This window comes from Vicugna pacos, chromosome 30, assembly GCF_048564905.1.
Source record: "Vicugna pacos chromosome 30, VicPac4, whole genome shotgun sequence".
NCBI classification, from domain to species: domain Eukaryota; kingdom Metazoa; phylum Chordata; class Mammalia; order Artiodactyla; family Camelidae; genus Vicugna; species Vicugna pacos.
In genome coordinates, this window is record NC_133016.1 from 12,055,052 (window position 1) to 12,069,490 (window position 14,439).

At 45.9% G+C, this 14,439-nt stretch overlaps 1 protein-coding gene across 10 annotated transcripts in view; it reads left to right on the forward strand.

Moving 5' to 3' along the window:
* The window catches only part of CCBE1 (collagen and calcium binding EGF domains 1), a 249,115-nt gene that overhangs the window by 75,674 nt on the left and 159,002 nt on the right, over positions 1–14,439 (forward strand). The window lies entirely within an intron of this gene.

The window sequence follows — 14,439 nt, forward strand, 5'->3', positions numbered from 1 at the left end:
GTAAGTGAAAATAAAAAGCATCAAGGTTGTTGAACCACAAGAAGGGGGAGGAACTGCCTTCCTAAATGTTCGGTCCACACATCACCTGGGTGCTCGTTAAATCAGTCACCTGGGTATTCGTTAGAACTAAACTGGGATAGGGCTGGGGAAGGTGTAGTTGGAAAAATGCTCCCAGGAGTTTCTTATTCTTGACAAGTGATATCACTGTTCCCTGCTTTGCAGCCTTTTGGAGCTGAGGGTCGATTTGCAGTCATTATAGGCTTCTGTCCCAGTGCCCTTACTGGAAGGAGGCATGTGTGCTTAAACACTTAAACTGCTTCTTAAAGGTACAAGGATCACACACTCCTCCAGACACCCTCTCTGTCTCTGGGAATCATGCACTGTTCAAGGCGCCAGGATAAATACTGGGTAGTACAAGATAACACGGCAATCTTCAAAAGTGAACTTGAAAGAGAAGTTGTACTAACGATGAATCATAATACTTCCAGCTGAAAGAAACTTTTCAGATGCTCAAAGGTTCAGGTGTAAGTGGTTCCAGGGCTGGGCTGGTCAGTTTAGAGGTAGGAAGCTACCATCAATGACATCACAGACCACGTTGTAACATCTGGCAGTGGAATGACACTGATTGCTTAAGTGAAGCAATGATCACGTCTTATCCTTGGGAAGAGCTCCCTTCTCTGGGTGGTGGGCAGTGAACACTGAACAGAGGTGTGTGAGTTGGTAGGAAAGGAGGATGTGCTGTTCAGTTGGCAGGCTGGAAGAGGTTAACTGGGTAAGCAAGGTCGCCCAGCTGGTGACCTGACCTGCTGGTGCGGGCACCAGGACTCTGCCTGGTTCCAGCTCTGTGTTTCATCCACGTTATTTCTTAGGACACATTTTTTCCCCTGTTACTACAGCATAAAACCTCTAATTTAACATGGAAAGTGTCCCTGAGATGATTTGCTCATTTATTTGGTCCCTGAAGGTCAGATTGCACATAAGTCAGTGACAGTTACAGAATGCATGTCCAATTTTCAGAAACCATTGGTGCCTGATGAATGTCCTAAGCTGATTTCATTCGTTACGCTGTTACTGTTGTTTTTCCCAGATTTTAAAAACTGTTGCTCTTAACACGAAGACTCGACACTAGCAATGTCTTGATGTGTTTCATTAACCCAAAGGAAGAGCTTATGAAAGCTAACAAAAAGGATATTTATGTCTTGGAGAAGAACACAAGAGCTCTGTTTAGGAGAATGTGAGGGGTAGGATGTTTTCACCTGGAAAAATAGTAATGGTCCCTGTGAATCTTAAGTGTCTTTTCTTGGTTTTCTTAAGAGTTGTGCATGTACTTCATCAGTCTTACACAATTTCTATCATTTAGTCTCTTCCTCAAGACCGTCAGTTGGCAGTTGCTGCCCCCACTTTGAACCCCAAGAGTGGAAGAATGCTGTGTGCTTGTTGGTTTGTGAATCCTAATTGTCCTGGCCCTGAAGACCCTTGCTACTCCCAGTGTGGTCTGGAAATTGGCACAGGCATCATCTGGGAGCTTGTATTGTCTCAGGGCCCCTGCCCAGGCCTCCTGAATCAGAACCTGTGTGTTAATGAGATGTGCATTAAAGCTTGAAGTGCTGCTATAGAAACCAGTGTCCTCAACCTGAGTCATGGTGCAAACCTGTTTAGACAGATCCTCAGGAGCTCAGAGGCCTCGGCAGATGAGCGGGTAGTCAGCCCTTTACCATGTTAACATAAAAGCGGAGAACCGTCCTTCCAGGAAACCAGACTCTTCAACTGTTGGATGACCCTTAATTAAGCAGTAAGTCGTGGAGCAGAGATACTGTTTGGGGAATGCTATCTGACCACATAGAAGCCTACTCTTATCAGATGTCTTTTGGCGAATGGCTTTTAGCACAAGAGAAAACTCCAAAAGTCACTTGTGAATTTGTAGAGAGGAATCTTTTAAAACTGACTTAAAAAAAAATCATTGATAGGGAGGATCAAATTAATACTAAAAGTGAATGTGGTAGGTGTGAGTAGCCTGATCTGCCATTATTCCTAAAAGTGTATGGAGACTTACATGATATGGAAGAGACAGATGGATTCAAATTAACCGTTATTCTGGACCCGACCACCATTTTTGTACACTTCTGTTTTACATGGTTTTACCTAAGTAGCACCTTTCTACGTTAGCCATATATTAAATGATAATTTGAGGATTGACTATTCAGCACTGTTCTGTGCACCTTATGTACACATATCTCTAATCCTCAGAGCCACTCTGAGGTGGTAGTTTTATTGTCTCAGTTTTACAGAGGAGGGAACCGAAACCTGGGGATTAAGTCAACTTGCTCAGAGTTACAAAGTTAATACATGTGAGAGCCAGGACTCAGATCCAGGTTTGTCTGTCTTCAAAGCCTGGGCCCTTTTATCATCCCACTGGTGTCTGCAGATGAGGCTGAACTTGCCAGATCCTGGGATTTAAGTAAGGAAGAAGACTAAGTTTTGATGGCTATAAACTCAGAAGGAGTGGTTGGATAACTCCAGCATCCACTGTGAGCATAATGGTTTTCTGAATTACCATTGACCTTGAGCTCTGTCTCAAACAATTGACTATATTATCACATTATACATAAAATGGGTTCATATATGTCTAGCTTTCTTTCCTTGTAGGATTTCATCTTAATCACAGGCTCTGTGTCTTGAGAGAATCTGCCCCGATGTGCATTGTGCCGAGTACTGAATGCTTGTGAATCACTGAGTGAATGCTAGTGGCTGCTTAAGTTTAGAGTACATGTTTTCTTTGTCATAGTCAGACAGAGGGTGTTCTTTTACCGATAAAGATTTCAGAGTTGGTGTGACTTATCTAGACTATGTGCTTGGTTTGGCTAGAATAAATTTAAAGTCACCTTGGCATTACCCCTCTTGGGGCTATTAAAGTTCTTTGTACGAGTCAACTTTTTTCCCCCTTTCTCAGACTACATAATTTGAACAAAAGATTTGTTCACCTTTCCTTTATTGGGTCTCATATCGAAATGACATGTTAAATGACATGTTAAAAATAAAGAAGTACATGTGAGTGTCAATGTCAAGAAATCAACCTTTATTAAGTCTGTCTGATAAAATGCTAACTCTTTGCATCCAATGATCAGTTAAGGATTTGAACGTTTATTAGGAGCTTCAGCTAGTCCCAGAAAACACTTGAGCACGGTTCCTGGTCAAGTTTTACAGACTGGATTTTTAGACCAAAGCCTTTGCAACTGTAACCAATATACAATGTACACAAAGGTGCACAAAGTTACAGTTTTGTACTATGCTATCAATGATGAGGAAGTGATGAGAAGCAGCCAGATATGGCTTTTTGGGCAAGAGAAGAATTGTTGTTCAACTTGGTTTTCTTTAATGTGGAATGTTGGATTGCATCAGCTATGATTTATGCTTTATGGTTTATGCATCTCCAATGGGAGGCTCTCAGCTGTATTTGTCCCATCAGTGGTGTCTTGTTAGGGTCATATTCCCATGGGAAATAGTGACCTGGGGATGCAAAAATTCCCCCTTGGAGATAGTGCAGCAGTGTTGCCAAATCCTCTTAAAATGAGGAAGTTAAGGTGTTATTTTCTGCAAACGTGTTGGAAACTGGAGAGCAAGAAGGTGGTTTAATGGGAGCACCACCAGGCTGGGAGCGTCGGGCTCTAGCTAAGGCACCATCAGAGGAAAGACAAGAATGTGCTATCTGGCAGGTCACAGAGTTCCTACAGAGGGCTTTGATGACAAAACATGCATGGTGGAAACTCTCTGCCCCAGTTTGAATTGCGATTCCACTTGCTTGGCGACCCTTGAACATTCCTGAATCTCTGTGCTTTAGTCTTCTCCGTTTGAATAAATGAGTTCCAGAGCTCCAGTGAAGGAAGTGCTCAGTGGGTACTGCCTCTCAGGCTCACTGCGGCAACTCCGAGTCTGGCATGGTGAGTGCACATAGTGGAGTTTTGAGTTCTGAGCTTTACAATAGACATTTTTGAAAGAGCAGGTTCAGACCATCGCCAGCAACACTGGGGGTGTTTCTGCAGCAGCCCACCAGCTGTTTTTATATGCTTTCCCAAATGTAGGCTAGCCCAGAAATCTGGTGCCTTGGGAAAATTACAAAGAGGGTATCTGCTTCCTATCTCCTTCCCGACTACACAACGTGCTCTATTCACGTGATAGATAGTAGGAGCCAGCAGAAGACTTCATCAGTCAATTTTAGCGGCTCTTAGACTTGCCTCTTACCCAGGATCTTTTTTTGGAGGGGGGTGATAATTAGGTTTATTTTATTTATTTTTAGTGGCGGTACTGGGGATTGAACCCAGGACCCTCGTGCATGCTAAGCACACACTCTACCACTGAGCTACATACCCATTCCCCCTTGAAGGGTCTTATTGACAGAGATGAGACTAGTAATCAGGTCGTCAGTCTGGTTATGGTCTCTCCCCACTGCCCCTCCATCCTGTGGCCAGCATAGCTAAGAACAGGCACTGAGGGCAGCTCTTGGCTCAGTCAGGGCTTGTGGTCCCCCTTTCAGAAAGCATTTGTATCTTCACAACTATTGTCCATATTTCAACCATAAGGAGGAAGTGGTACAGATGTTAAGAACAGAGCAGGGGTTGGATAGGGGTGGTTTTGTGCAAAACTGCCTGCATCCCAGACATATTGGAGGCAGCCTGTTTCTTGGTTTGACCGTCTCTCCCACTGTATGGTTAGCCTGATGAGCGCTGGCATCATCTGTCCCCTCATCCACGACTGCACCCTCACTGGCTCGCCCCGTGCTTGGACAGGGTTCTGTACGCACTGCTGAGTGACTGAGTGAATGCTGTGTCACAGTAAGCAATGAGATTTGACCTAAATCTTTTAGGCCTTCCAGAACTTGTATTGCTAGCCAAGGATGCCTCCTTTTCTAGCTTAGAAACCGGATTACTTGAGCTTCTGAGAGGCTGCCATTGTTTGCATTAGTTCTCCCCGTTGCCTGTTTCGTTCTGATTACTAATGTGTTACAGGTACTGATTCTGGTAGCTATTGCTGACTCCATGAACTTGTTACTCTAAATGACCTGAAGAGGATGTGGGCAGTCCTGCCCAATATGTTGACTGCCCTGCAGACACTGGCTTTGAAACAGTGGCAGATTGCAGTTTTAAAGGGGATCCCACTGCCCCCAACACCCTTTTACTGAATCTGAAGAACAGGTGTCAGAGGAAGATGGGGGTTTTGGCTCAGGCGTGGTTCTGTCTCACTTTTCACTTACTCTTTACAAAACAAGGTGAAACAATAGGAAACAACTAACAGTTGAACTGAACACAAAAGGCCATGCTTTCGCTGGTGTCCTTTGAGACTGGCTCTGGTTGCCGCTCTCATTGTCCCTGAAGTTATTGATGCCTGACTTCCTACATTCACTTCACTTCATCTTTTCTAAGTGCAGCTGGGGAGTGGGTGCACCCGGAAAAAGCAGATAGGTGCTTTCTTCTAGAATACCCTATTTTCTCAGGAGAAAGTTTGCATTTCAATCAGTAGTTTAAGTGTCAGTTGTTCAGCTTCTGCAAACTTACTGCCTTCCTTCCCAGGGGGACTCTTACTGCTTCTCTGTGTTGGGAGGCCTGCCTAAAGCAGAGGATTGCTGACTATACAGAAAATGAAGGTCTCCATCGTGGCTGTTTACTGCTTTTATTTGGGGGATGAGAAGGTCCTCAGCTGTAATGTCTGCAGCTTCCCTTCTTCCTTTGCCATAAAGCCATTTACTAATTTCTAAGTTTTACCAACAGTTTTTGTTCATTTATTTCAGAGCCTACTATGTTCCAAGCACAGTTCTAGGCTCTTAGAGTACATATGTGAATAGAGCAGGGAACCCCTCCAAACCTCTGCCTTCATGGAATGCATGGATTTTAATTTATCTTCCAGTAAAGGAATTTCCAGCCAGTGATGTCCTTTGGGACGTTTATAAGACGATGGTTTTTGGCACACATCTGATTAATGTCACATTCGGGGGCTAAGAGCTTAATTTCCTGTGGCCCAGCTGTGTTCTTTCAGCAAAAGAAACCCCACAGTTTCAAGCCAGGGACACAAGAACCGAGGGGTGGTCTTAACATTTGCTTGTGTGTGTGTGTTTGTTTCCCCCTGCTAGCACGACATTAGCACGTGCCACAGGTCTCTTGCATCTCAGGATTATTGGAATATGGAGGCATTACAAAGAGGGCAAATTCTCTGGCTGTGTGCCCTGTAAGGTAGATGGCCGCATCAGAAGTGGCCCACTAAGAAGAAATGGCTCCTAGGGGTCGGGTCCACCACTGCCCAGGTCAGCTTCCTGCTTTCCAGCAGTCACTTTAAACAGTGTTCTGAGAAGATGTGCCCCTCCAACATTCCTCGATTCCCTTAATTCATTACAGATCTGTGTTGATAAATGTCTCTGAACCCCCTGGACAATTTGTTTTCATCCTGAAATACCTGTGTGGGGCAGGATGGTGGTATGTCTACATGGTGAATCCTAATTAAGCAAAGTAAGTTTTCAGCTTCACAGTGTGGTCTGTGAGAGTCAAAAGCAGGTGTGAGAGCTTGGAGAAGAGTATGTTGCCTCCTTGTTCAGTGTGGCAGAACGTGGACTAGATCTTCCCATGCCTGTGATGACTTCAGGAACTTGGATCACATCTGTTCTAGCCTTATCTAGGCTCAACCTTGTCCCTGTCGGGGTGAAGCAACCGCCATCCTTAGTCCTCTGGGAATGGCAGGGGCAGCTGTCAGCCCAGTCGCTGGGACAGAGAACCGGTGGGAAACCAGGAGGGCCCTCTCCACTAGGATCTATTTCTAGAAGTTTGGGATAAAGCAGGAATTGGCAAAGTAGGGTCTGTGGCATGTTTTTACACAACCCATGATCTAAGAATTTTTTTTAAACTTTTTTAAAGAGTTAAAATACGCAACAGACCTTACTTGATCCCCAAAGCCAGATAATTTACACTCTGGACCCTTCCAGAGATAGTTTGCCAATTTCTAAAAAGTTATCTTAATACAGAGACTGGGGATTGGGGTCTACATCCAGATGTAACCTCGTCCACAGGTCTGAGTCCTCACAGAGGTAACTCTGCAGGGCATTTAGTCAGCTTTCCCCCCTATGGGGTTTTTGCCTGTGTATTGTCTGACTGTACTGTATCTGGATCTTCCGGCCTGAGCATCTTTGATTGCGACTGGGTTTCCTAGGAACCAATCATAGTTACTGTTGAGCTGGAACTCCTTTTCCAGTCATCTTCCCTTAAATGATACTCTAAGTGAATGTAACTGGTTGGGGTGTTTTTAAGAAGCTGATTTCAGCGCAGGTAGTAAAGTGCTAATTTACTGCTGCTTTTCGACATGTTTTTCGCTGAGACTGGTGTTCCCGGGCCAGCTGAGTAATCCTTGGATTGCCTTGGCTAATCTCCCACCATCCTTAATTCCATACTTCCTTAATCCCTGACTTGCATATTGATCGTCACGTGCCTTGACTCCAAGCCAACTCTCTCTAAACTTGTTTAGTTTTGAATTTCTGCAGTGAAAAATTTCACATTCAAAAATCAAAGGCTAGTAGTATATTTTACTTGAGGAATGCACATCTAGAAAAACAGTCATTTTCAGTGAAGGGCACTCTAAATCGGAATTGGAACATTTCCTTCTATGGCTAAAAAGAATTAAGAGCGCTACTCAGTTGCACGGTGCACAGTATCAGCAATTAAACTTTTGAACTTAAACTCTGGACTGCCTTCTAACAATGTCAACTCTTTCGTTGCATAAAGATCACACGGACTCCTGGAGGGATGCCTTTGGACACTGAGTATGGGGGAAAAGTGATGAAGGAGAGAATTGCTTAAAGGAAATATTCTGAGGAGACGGCAGCAGAGTCTAATGGTGTTTTGGAGAAAGCAAAGGAGTAAAATGTTGGAAGGCATCACCTGACAAATTAGAAAGATAAAGAAGTGCTGTGGGGTATACAGCAAAGAAGGAAAGTACAGGTGTGAAAACTTGATAAGGAGTAGAGGGTGTTTCCTGGAGATGGAGTTGGGTGAGAAAAAGATGTCACGCAGGCGCTGTTAACCTTGGTAACAGCCATTTTAATAGATCCTACTAAATGGAGGTTAAATGGAAGGCAGACGAATTATAAAGATTGACAGATTGACAGATGCAGTTTTTGTCACCTGCGTGGGTGTCCAGCACTATTTCTTTGAAGGTCAGAGGCCATCTGAAAGCCAGTGCGGAGGCCATGCCATCCGTGACTTTCCACCCAGCTGTTCCCTCTCCTTGCTTCCACTTGGCGTTGCTCTTGGTAGTCTGTCCATGTTTCATTCTGGAATTTTCCTGTAGTGAAGTGGCTCACGGCTTTTGTGGTGGAAAATTGGCTCTCTGGGCGTGCCCACCAAGACCACAGAGACTCTTGGTTGAGAAGGCAAGGTCTTCTCTCTAAAATGCACCAGAATTTAGTTCTGGCAGATTCTGAAAGGTTAGAAGAACCTAGAATGCAACATCAGTGGGGTTTTGTCGCTGAGAAAGTTTGAAAGACTTCTTTAAAAAAAATCTGTAAAAATCGATTTTAACGTTGTTACATATGTTTTCTAGAAATCACTCTTGCATACTCTGGCCCAGCTGGGTGGACGTTGGGGAAGAGAAGCTGTTTACAGGAGCCCTGTACTAACATGGAGGCCACTCTCAGGCACCATTTAAAGAATCTGGAACACAACTGAGAGAGGAGGGGAGAGGGAGAGGGCGTGGGGAGGGGGCTTTGAATGTAAACCAGCTCACGAAGGAAAGAGGGCCCCGTGCTCTCCTCTTGGTTCCTCTGATGGCTCTGTGTGGGAGGGGTCACCCTCAGAAACCAGCATCTCCTCCCCCGAATTCTCAAGGTCCCAGAGCAGGTGTGCGGGAGAGCAGGGTGCTGAGCCGGACAGTCTGAGCCCATCGCCTGCGTCGTTCCTCAACTCTGGGCTCTTCTGAGAGCCCTGACAAATGTGGTTACCTTGCTTTCCAGCCAACCACAAATTAAAGAGAGACGTTTAGATAAGGGAGGGAGTACGGCTGGAAATGGGGGTGCCAGTCTCACTGGTGACGCTGGTGAAAACATAAGTCCAGCAAGTTACCAAAAGGGGACAAGGGAACCAACCCTCCTCCCCCAAAACTGCACCGCCTCCCCCGGCCTGTTTGTTTGCAAGGAATGCCTGAAAAAACTAGTGTAGACTGGGAAGCTTAAATAAGCGATTTTGTAGTGATTCTGGAGGCTGGAGATTGGAGACCAATGCGGGGGCAGGACGGATCCCTTCTGAGGCCTCTCCTGGGCGTGCAGGTGGCCGTCTTCTCCTTGTGTCTCCACAAGGTCTTCCTTCTGTGCTTGTCTGCGTCTTGATCTTCTCTGACAAGGACACCACCTCATACTGTATTAGGCCCTATTTTAATACCTCACTTTAACTCAGTGACCTGTTTGAAAGCTCCTGTTTCTAAAGTCATATTCTGAGGTACTGGAGTTAGGACTTCAGCATATACATTTGGAGGGGACACAATTCAACCCACCTCCACTAAAACCCTAGCACACTCTGTGGCCCTGTAATAGAGCGGACACTTTTCATACTCACATTTCCATGGGTATCACTGTCAGCCCTGGTGATCCCGAGTTAGCCAATGAAATTACAGTACTGTAAGCAGTACCGCTGAAGAAGGATAAAGGTTAGACTTGGTCCAGGTGGCATAAACCCTGATGTTGGTGATGTTCCCTTCTGTGGAACCTCTTTCCCCAGGATGGTGCCCGATGACGGAGGCTGTGATGGGTTCTAACTCCTTACAGCACGACATCACTGTTACAGATGCCGAGGCCCCACCCCAGGCCTCCTGATTCAAAACCTGCGTTGTAACAAGTTGGTTTCTACGCGCATTAAATGGAGACACGCCGTCCTTGTCACCTTGTCCTGGAAAATTGTCACCACATTTTTCTAGGACTCCCTCCTCTCACATGGCTATTGTTAGCTTCCTGCTTGTAAAACCATAGGCAGGGATTTGCAAACGGGGTGGGGTGGGGGGTGCAGCCTGGCTCTTGGCCTGAGGAGAGTGGTTTTTGTTTTTCTGTGGCCACTAGGCCTGGGTCCTCCTGTCTCCTACAGCTGCTGCGGGTCCGTGCCCTGGACAGGGAAAGTCACTGCTGAAGCCTGTATTGGTGCCTGCTGTCACCCATCTCTTCTGTCTGGTCCTAGTCTTCTCCTCCTGGCATCTCCTTTCTCCTCGGAGGAGGATGTTTCGGGGGCAGTCAGGGGGAATGAACTGGGCTAAAGTGGATCTAGACGGGGAGACCCTTCCTCACGGCTTCTGTGGTTCTCGAGCTGATCCGTCCTAAATCCCACGGTGCAGATTCCATCACTTCTCATTCCTAGTGCAGCCTCTCAGCTTGGTGTCTGGAGCTGCTTAGTGACTTTTGGTGCATTTTTTAAAAAAATATTTTGCTTTGTTGAGGCGCTGCATGAACCTTCTCCCCAGATGTAAACACAGCTCAGCCTACTATAAATGAAAGCTTTCCAGTGTCAAGCTGTGTATTGTTTTTTTATTCCCTTGCCTTGTAAGTATCAAACACACTCCCCCCACCCCACAAAGTGTGATAGGAAATCTATGTGCTGGCAGAGGACGGGCTTCCCAGGCCGTTTTTGTTTCTCTTCAGCCCTTTCCTCTGATAACAAAGAACTTCTCAATTCCCAGCAAACACAAGGCTTTTTACAAGTTTGCATCAACTTTAGGCTGAAACAGTGTATTTCGTGATTTGACTGCATAGTTATCACCTAAGACCTATGTTTACCATATGACCTTAAACCAAGCACTCCCCAAATATGTCTATGTGGAAAACATTGTTATTTTACACATAATTGCATTTTTTGAACTGTTAATAACAATTATGCAGACTAAATCATAAGAAGAGAAATTATTATAAGTTAAGGAAGAAAATGTAATTGCACCTCGTGGATAGATGTGCAACTGAGATTTTCTTTTTCTTGGGAGGAGAAGGTAATTAGGTTTATTTAGTTATTTTAACGGAGGTACCGGGGATTGAACCCAGGACCTCATGCATGCTGAGCACGCAGTCTGCCACTGAGCTCTACCCTCCCCAAATCCTGAGGTTCTTAATGATGCACATCATTGAATTGGAGGTTGGCCAGACAGGAAGTGGTTCATCAGTGACCTGAGTTCTTAATAAACTTTCAGAGTCTGACGGCATGGGGAGTGGGCACTCTTTTAGAAAGGATGTTATGGGGTGAATTTTTTACAAATCTGAGATGAAGGTGTGAAATGATCCTAACAATTAGGCACGTGTGCCATCCCACAGCCCTCAAGTCCTTTCCCAGAGACCCCTGGTGTTCGGGAAACACATTTCCAGGTCATGGCACACACGCACATTAGCATCTGTGGCGGTACCTTGAGAGCAATGACGAAGGATTGCTGAGGGCTGGAGGCTCTGAGCCGGGCAGCTTCAGCAGTCCAGCTGCCACCTGCTGTCCTAGGGCCGGAGGAGGTTAAGGTCTGGGCACACTTGGAGCCCCTTCTGGGTGGTCAGAGCTGTGGGGCTGGGACAGGGGATGTGTGCACCTGTGGGGATGCTTGGGGGGAGACCACCCCTTGCAGCTCTTGGCCATCGAGCTCTGCTGGTTCAAGCTGTACCTCCACATCTTGCCTCTCCAGTGAATCCTTCCTGGGCTGTTTTTAAAAATACAATTCTCCCATCTGTCCTTTAAAATATGACTTGCATCATCTCAGGATGCTTCTTTATCCTTCAACTTATACACAGCTTGACTCTGGATGGTCCCAACACGTGTGTGCTCGCACAGGTACCTTTGAGGTGACGTCAGCCTTCGTTTTGTGCAGCCCAGGGTGCTGCAGGGACCGCGTTTAACGCCTTGTGCCCTGAAGAGATGAGGGTTTCATCTACACTTCTTAGCACTCTACAACCGGGGGGCGTGGCTCCCAAAGGAAATTGCTCCCCTGATGCTGAGGGGAAAACACCTTTCTGGAGGAGTATGTAAAAGGAGAATCATGCCTTGTTGTTAGTGCGAAGGAGCACAAGAAAGAAGAAATCTTCCTTTTTTTTTTTTTTTTTAAAGCTTTACCGTTTTGATGTGATAATAGCAATTCTTGCCGTTTGCCCGTCTTATATCGTAGCAGTGAAGGACTTAGAACTGAAGCTCCTCCAGTCTCAGCCCTGCAGGGTAATGACAGCCGAGGGACTGAGTGTGTTTTCCTGGTCTTTTCTATCCCTTTACTGACAGACACACTGATGGTTATTACTTACAGAAAGGGGTTTGTTCTACAGTGGCTTTCTTCACGTTAACACTAGGTGAACACTTACTCATCATTACATAAAATGCAAATCCATTTTCACAGCATGGTTATTTTGCAGGATGGTATTTCATTGGATGGATGCTTCATAATTCATCTCTTCACTGGAGAGCTCTTGATAAAGCAGTTAGCAGATGATAAGGGTTTGGGTGAGTTCAGGCTTGAAATTGAAGATGCAGATTTCATATACATCAAGTTTTACCTAAATGAATCAGAAGGAAAGAATCCAGTGTCACCAGGTAGCATTTTGGTCTGAAACCTTCAAGACACGGCCCCTAATGTACGGCCCTGCCACTGCCCTCCTAGAACGTGTGGCCGTGGGTCCCTGCAAGCCCCTGGCTCTGATCCTTGGTTGTGAGAGGGTTGAGGCCTTCTGGCGCTGGCGGTCTGTGTCTGTGACCCCTCCCTGCCTCGTGGAGAGCAGAGCAACAGGAAGCCAACTTCTTTTATAGCCCTGGGGGATTCGCTTGCCATAAGGAAGGACACCTTGGTGTGGAGATACTGTGGGACAGCCTGGGTATTTATCTCTAATCAGCCTTAAAAACAAGAGAGCCATCTGTGAGCTGTCATCTCTCCAAGGCCTTTGAAGAGAAAGAAGAATCCTTCTGCTCCCCAGGTGTGTAGTTTTGAAAGCGAGCTCCTTTTCACATCCAGTCTCCCATCACATATATCCAGATCTGGGCTCTGTCCCCACTGCCACCATCCTGGTTCAGGCCATCATCTCTTTTGCCGCTGTTCTCTTTGCTTCCTGTCCATTCCTGTGCTGCAGAAAGTGAGATCCTGAACCTTAAAACAGGTGATGTCCAAGCCAGGCTTAAAACTCCTTAGGTGCCTCCTCATTACCCTTAAAACAAAATCTCTCCTCCTTACCCAAGCCTGTGAGGCCCTGAGCGGTCTGACTGCTGCCTGTCCACTCTTGTTGTATGTTATCCTTCCTCATTTTGGCTCAGTCTCCTGTCCTGAAGTGACCCTTTTACTTGTCTCAAGCTGTTGTCATTCCGTTCTCTCTGCCGGGATAAAAGGTCTTCCCCCACTTTTTAAAAAGCCACTAATCTCACCTCTCGGTCCTTCAGAATTCAGTGTCACCTCTTCCATGAGATGTTCTCCAAGCCCCCTTCTATAGATGTACCCCTTTGTGCCCATGGTTCTCCCGTTTCAGGTCCTTGTTTTATTGTTACAGCGCTTAGAACACTTTGTAGCTTATTTTGTGTCTCTTCCTGGCTGGAGGAGGGGAGGGGCCAGGCCTGCTGTACTTTGGGTCCCCTGCACCTTGCCCAGTGCTGGGGCCATCTTCTCAGCTGATCACATGCTTGTGAAAGGGTAACACGTAGCCACTGCGTCGTGAGACCATCTTCTAAAACTGAGGCGTGTTGATTATTTGTCAATTGAAATTGATACTTGGATCTATTCCAGCTATGTAAGGCTATTTACAATACATAAAATGTGAAAAGATAGCATAAATGGAAAGGACAAAAATGGCCAGATCCTTAAGAAATGGAGCCAGCACTGAGGGTGAGAATGTATCCCGTAAGGATGCAGACTTGCTGTGGGAGGGGCGTTTTGCTCTGAGCTCTCTGGCAGCCAGTGAGAAAAGATGGGTTATGAGTCCACATGGTAAAGACTGAACGATGCCCAGGAGAAAAACTGTTCTGTATATTAAGAACAAAGAGCAGTTTCACCCGGGGTGGGGGGAGGTCATTTAAAAAAAAAAAAAAAACATAACGTGATGGAAATCGTCCGTACAGTGGACATGGTAAGTTTCATAGGAACTGTTCTTCAAATGACCTTCAAGTATACACTGATGCTGTCCTGCCAACAGCTTGGTTAAGGCCCATTTGTGGGGCCCGTGGGATGCTGTCCTGGCTGCATGGTCATTGCTCTACATGCTGTGTGATAACTGTTGCTGTTCTTTGGTTTATGGCGCTGTCGGCCTCAGGAGATGACCTGCAAGGGCCAGGCGAGGGGACGCACTTTTTGGCTTTCATTTGTAAGGAAAGATTTTTCCATCCTTTTCTTCTCTTCCGTCTCCGTCTGCTGTGTTTATTCTCTAGCGGCATCTTGTACCTTAAACAGTGTTCATCTCCCAGACAGTATTTTGGGAGGGTCTGAACCTCTTTATCT